The sequence below is a fragment of the Aplysia californica genome, unplaced genomic scaffold (genome assembly GCF_000002075.1).
Source record: "Aplysia californica isolate F4 #8 unplaced genomic scaffold, AplCal3.0 scaffold00202, whole genome shotgun sequence".
NCBI lineage: Eukaryota > Metazoa > Mollusca > Gastropoda > Aplysiida > Aplysiidae > Aplysia > Aplysia californica.
The window spans coordinates 459,504-465,897 of record NW_004797472.1 but is presented as its reverse complement, the minus strand read 5'-3'; the positions used below and the strand labels follow the sequence as shown (position 1 = coordinate 465,897).

The following is a 6,394-nucleotide window of genomic DNA, read 5'->3' as shown; positions in this document are numbered from 1 at the left end:
ACAATTAAGAGAACAATACATAGATTTATACTTGGAATTTGTTGACCTGACAAATAGCTTTGACACCACTTGCCGTGTAGGCATTTTGGACAATTATGGCAAATTTTGGATTCCCACCTAAGTTCATCAATTTGGTTAGTTGGCGTTGGTAGCCTAGTGGTTAGGCTACTGGACTCGTAATCGTGAGATTGCGGGTTCGTGGGTTCAAGCCTCAGCTCGGTCCGACGTTGTGTCCTTGGGAAAGGCACTTTACACGAACTTTTCACTTGGCTCGGTCTTATCGGAGACGGACGTTAAACTAGGAGGTCCCGCCCCTTAAATAACCTAATAGTGTTGATAGGGGCGTTGAACTCATATCATTTCACCTTTTTTACTTTTTCAATTTGGTTAGATCATTCCATGATGACTGGCAAGGGTCAAAAGCCATGGAAAACTATTGGGGCCGTTCTCTGTCACGGTCGGCTGTTGTATAGCACAGTTGTATTACGAACCTGTTAATATGGATCTGAGTCTTGGATAATGTGCATGACATACATAAGGCTGCGTACTGGTTCCAACTCTTTTTAACTTCATTTGCTCTACAAATAATTGGTTTAATTGGGCATGAATATTTAAAATTATCATTTCTGTTCAGTAGTTGTTACTGAGTTGTGAGCTTTTAAAAATGTACCCTTTGTTCTGAGACACCCTGAGTATAGCCACATGTTACTGCATTATGTTATATGTAGTAGGCACAACACAGATTCTTTTCACACCTGTTTAGCTCTCAACGGTTTTGAAAGTTCAACATTATTTCATTCTAAAGGTGATCTTCTGATTCCAGTACAGTTCCACAAACGGTTGGTTGGCGTCTGCTCTCGTGAGCTTTGATTCTTTTTTCCTATTCAACATTTATCGCATCGAACTGATCTCTCCTTCTTTCTTTTTTTTGTTAGCTACTCCCTTGCCTACATTTTTGCACTTATATTATGACCGTATTGTGTTGCAAGTGCCGTGAAACACTTACTAAAACTAAGCAATACTACAATACTTCTGATGTCTGTAAGTAGCAGCGTTCACTTCTGAGTTTCTTTGTATAGCTTTCATTCATTTTATGTATCCTTCCTTCTATTAATGAAAGGCTTTTGTTGAATCAATGAAACAAGCACACATTTGTGAGGCATTGTGGTGAATTCAGGCTTTCGTCGAATGAATGAAATCGAAGAACCCAACATTTTTCTTTACGTTAGCCAAGTTTTACCGATTAAAAAAAAACAACACATGTTATGTCTATTACAAAATACGTGTTATTTCCGTGGGAATTTTCCTTAACATTGTTGATCGAAGGCGCAAAAATGTAACTTTTCAGTTTCTGAAGACTCTCAAGCTGTGGAAGTCACTAAACGTTGGCGGTCATATTGTCGCCAATTTAAACCACCTCTAAAATCAGGCGACCCCGATCTCCTTCAACAGCAAATTTCTCAACTTCTATTCAAGATAGGTGTGCATTTTTTCCTTTAAAACAAAGGCAAATGAACAAGCCTCAAAATAACACAAATAATTCCATATGCCCAAAAACTGACAAGCGCCTGAAACACATTTATTTCTCAGCGTTTCATTAGGTCCGAAATCTGTGCAACTGAACATTCCCTGAAAGCAAAGCATAAGGTCATATGAGCGGGAGGGACACATTAAACACTTTCAGTTGGTAGGAAATTTTGAATTTTGCCCGGGTAGCGATCGAAGCCTACTCTTTTCGGTTTTAGACCACCAACGGGTCTTTAACGCGAGCAGCTTGCACTCGGTACCTCCGACATTTTTCGCCCTTATCCGAGAAGGTCGGGTGTTAGTTCTTATCATGAGATCAGGGGTGTGACTGAAAGACAGCAGTAAGAAGGAGCCAAGGAGCAGTAGAAGAAAGGCTTCAAAAAGAGCCAAGAGCCCAGAGGATGGGGCGAAGGAGGTGAGGGGGTGGGGGCAGAAAGAGGAGACGAAAGCAGACTACAGAACATTGCTAGATAACAGGAAAAGAGGTAAAAGGAGACAATTTTAGAGAGGAAATTGTTCCGTTACAAACCCGGATACGAATCCGTGACCTTTGAATGAGAGGCGAAACATTAAACCCTAGGCCACGAGAGCCCCCCTTGACATCTTTAAATACAGATTTGAATGCACTTTTTTGGGGGTTTTTGTAAAGTGTTTTACGGCGCCCGCAACTGCATAGGTCATATGAGCGCGCGGGACACTCCTAATATTTTCAATGATAGGAAATTTTGAATTTTGCCCGGGTGGCGGCCGAAGCCTACTCTTATCGATTTTAAACCACCAAGGGATCTTTAACGTGCGCAACTTGCACACGGGCCCTCCGAGATTTTTCGCCCTTGTCCGAGAAGGCTAGGTGTAGATCTTTCCTACCAGAAGATCCGGGTTGTGGCAGAAAGACAGCAGTAAGGAGGAGCCAAGGAGTAGCAGTAGAAAAGCTGCAGAAAGAGTCAGGAGCCCAGAGGAGGGGGCAAAGGAGGTGAGGGGGTGGGGGCAGAAAGTGGAAATGAAAGTAAACAACAGAACATTGCTAGAGAGCAGGAAAGGAGGTGAAAGGAGACAATTTTAGCGAAGAAAATTTTTTGGTCGCTACCCGGATTCGAACCCGGGACCTTTGAATGAGAGGCCAACACCTTAACCTCTAGGCCACGAGAGCCTTCAATGCACTTTTTGAGTGATAGATACAGACATCTTGTGAGGAATACAGTGAAAATCGTGGACACGACAAGGGGACCACTCTTATAATTCCCAGTGCTGTGAATCAACATTGTATGTTGAATGTCAGGTTGGAAAATATAATTTGTCTGCAAAGCAAACAATAACTCACACAACGCAAACACAAAGATATCAGGCAGTAGATTTATTCAGATATTCGCGGCTTGCAACACGCTTAGGAGACATGAAGCATGAGGATTTTAGCTGTAATAGCAAGCTACAGAGAAACCGCTCATGGTCAAGTCACATTTCTGTTGGCCATAACGGCTCTTACAATCGCTGTACCAGTCGTTGAACTTGCTGTTACAGCTGGAGAATGACATAGCACTGGCAGCGGCGATCAGAGCCAGGACGACGAGAACGACAAAGACGGTGTTGTTCATCTTGATTGGTGTTAAACTGAAAAAAAGACCCAAATCAAACACTACAACAAGGTAGTAACGATTCATGGCAACTAATCTTAAATATCATTTCTATTGAGCCCACTACAACGGCCGCAGGCGTTTCATAATGACATTTCAACAATTCACACAATGAGACGTTTCATGAAAACCGATCCAATTAATATACAACAGTCCTTTCAAATTGCATCGTATAACATCGACTGCTTGGTGAAGGACTCTTTTAGCTTCAGTAAGAGTTTTGCGGCACTTGCAACATAATACAGTAGTCATATAAGTACCGAAGATTAGAGGTGTTACAAGAGAGTGACAAACATGTGAAATAACGAGGAGAGATGAGGATGAGCTGTTCCCTCCGTGTGAAATTACTTCCCACTGCACTTAAGAGAGTAAGGCGGAGGATGTTGTAGCTTGTCCACTTTGTTTGTTTGGTTTAAAAAATGTTTTACGGCGCTCGCAATTGCATAAGGTAATATGAGTGGTGTGACACATTAGACGTTTAAAGTTTCTGTAGGAATTAATTATTTTTATTTTTGCTCGGGTGGCGGCCGAAGCGTACTTTTATCGATTTTTGGAACACCAAGGGATCTTTTACAAGCGCAAACTGCACACGGGACCTCCGAGATTTTTTGCTCATATCTGAGAAGGCTAGGTATTAGATCTTTCCTACCCTAAGATCAGGGGTGTGGCTGAAAGACAGCAGTAAGAAGGAGCCAAGGAGCAGCAGTAGAAAGGCTACAGAGAGAGTCAGGAGTCCAGAGGAGGGGGTGGGGGGTAGGAGGTGAGCGGGTGAGGGCAGAAAGTGTTTACGAAAGCAGACGACAGAACATTGCTAGAGAGCAGGAAAAGAGGTGAAAGAGAGACACTTTTGGAAAAGAAAAATATTTCTGTCGCTATCCGGATTGGAACCCGGAGCCTATTGAATTAAAGGCGAACAACTTAACCTCTCGGCTACGAGAGCTCCTCCCTCCCCAGAACAAGTGCATAAACTGTTCACTTTCAGCTACTCACGTTTGCCGTGCAATAATGCTTCTTGGTTATCTCTAGGCTCCAGTGGCTCAGTGAGTTGTGAGTTCAGACTCAAGTAATGTCAATCTAGTGTCGGTGACACTGGTTTTTTAAACTTTTAGTAAATGTATTACGGCATTTGCAACACAATGAGGTCATACAAGAGCCGAAGATTAGAGGTGTTACAAGAGAGCAGCAAACACAAAAAGGAGGCAAGATAAGGACGATAGGAAAGAAAAAGCAAACACGCGGTTTAGATGGGTGGTCACTTGGGTGTGTCCTTGAGCAAGACTCGACAACCCCAGCTCAAAATACCGGGTGCTGCACAGTGGCGACCGGCAATGGCATGGCTGCAATTTGTTCTGTACTGGTGAAATATTTGTATTTATATATGCATTTGTGCATGTGTTTATGTGTGTATGTATGTATTTGTATTTATGTATGTATGTGTGTATGTATGTTGGCCATTGTAAACCAAATTGCCCTTCCGGAAATAGTATAAGTATACATTATTATTATTACTACTATTATTAAATGTACGTGAAAATTACCCACGGGTTTTAAATACTAATGATTGTTTGAAGTATTATGTGCCCTGTGAAAGTTAGAGTGGCTACTGGTTTTTTCCTTTTGTTTATTGTACCCCCCCCCCCATAAAAAAGCAACAACCCCCCCCCCAAAAAAAAAAAAATAAAAAAAATATTTGAATGTACACAATTTAGAATGGTTTACACTACCAAAGTCGTTTTCCGCCACACGCAAAAATAGAAATTTGTCATTTTTCTTCAAATTTATCAGGAGTAGAGAGAAGGGTTTCTTTTTATCCACCAAAATAGACAGAAGAATAATATATTTTCTTAAAGCAATTCGTGGAAAAACTACTGAAATTGTATACTATTCTTCCTTGTGTTGTTTTTTAAAGATTAACCTCGACTACTTTGGAGGGAAACGTGCAAAATTATAAAGGTTTTCCGCCCCTAGCAACACTGTAAGACTATTTTAACGACGGGACATCTTAAACGTCCATCTCCTATAATAAAACAATGTCAAATGGGAAAATTTAATTTAAATACTTTTTCTTGGTAACCGTATCGGATTGAGATGAGACTCAAACTCCGAACTCGCCGTATTTTCAGGGTTACATGTCCGGTAACCTAATTCACCAGTTTGCCGACGCCACGTAGGCTAGTTTATGATTTCTTCAGAGGACATACCCCCCGGGGCGGTGCCACTGACTGAAGTGTCTTTAGAGCATTTCCAAAGGGGGGTCTTTTCTCGTTCTAATGCATTGTCGAATTACAAATGGGCTGATCCAACAATGTCATGCGCATAACTATGCCTGAACTACAACAGGGAACTGCTGCTTTTTCTTTCCTAATCCTTACTATCGTCAGTTTCCTCTACTTATTTTGTATGTTTGTCACACTCTTGTGACCCGCTATTTCCTGGTTGCCTTGATAGTCAAAGCAGACTTTGTGCTGTTGAAGCTAGAGAGGTGAGCAGAGTAAGTCTGATTCACTGTAAGGACTTCTCTCTTGACATCCACCCCTTGGCCCTCATTTGACCTTATGCAGTTGCGAGCACCGTAAAACGTCTACTAAAACAAACATAAAGAGGACAAACAGATCTCACCTGAAAGGTTCCGACTTGATCAGCAAATATCAGGCTACTGGGAACTGTGGTGTCGTCTGCAGAAATTGTCCACCCTTTTATCCTACTGGAGCTCGGTAGTGGGCGTGGTCAAACTGTCTCAACATGTAAGTGCTAGAAAGATTTTCATGAGTTGATCTTTCTTTGAACTGGGGGAAAATTTTGTTTTTACGCCTTTGTCACAAGATAGAGCATGGGTGTTTCTGACAATGTGGAAGTGTGGCTTTGTTCAGTGACCAAGTGGGAGTTGAAGCGAACATTAAGATGTATTTTAATATTTTAGCGAACATTAAATTTAAAAAAAATTGTGTAAGCAAGTTGTGAACAAACTTGACGTGGTCTTTCTACCACTGCACATGTGTGAATATGCATGGTTTGAAGATTTTTTAAAACGGAAAGTGAGGGGAGGGGGGTGTTTGGTAATAACATTTCACAGTCAATAACATTTCACCGACTGTTGAGGTTTCATTATCCATGTATAGTAAATAGACTACAGCAAAGTATTAGCGGGTGATAGGAGGGCGCAGCTGGTAGGTCCTACTGCTTTATTTCCCTCTGTTGTTTCTGTCTGTCTGTCTGTCTGTCTTACTTTTCCCCCA

General features: G+C 41.6%; 1 long non-coding RNA gene across 1 annotated transcript; it reads right to left on the bottom strand.

The window, feature by feature from the left end:
- Positions 1-2,862: 2,862 nt before the first annotated feature.
- Positions 2,863-5,828, bottom strand: LOC106011868. The gene is made up of 2 exons (XR_001184877.1): positions 5,778-5,828; positions 2,863-3,135 (listed from the first exon to the last, which is right to left on the bottom strand). It is a non-coding gene; the product is annotated as an uncharacterized LOC106011868 (long non-coding RNA).
- Between the last annotated feature and the right edge of the window lie 566 nt (positions 5,829-6,394).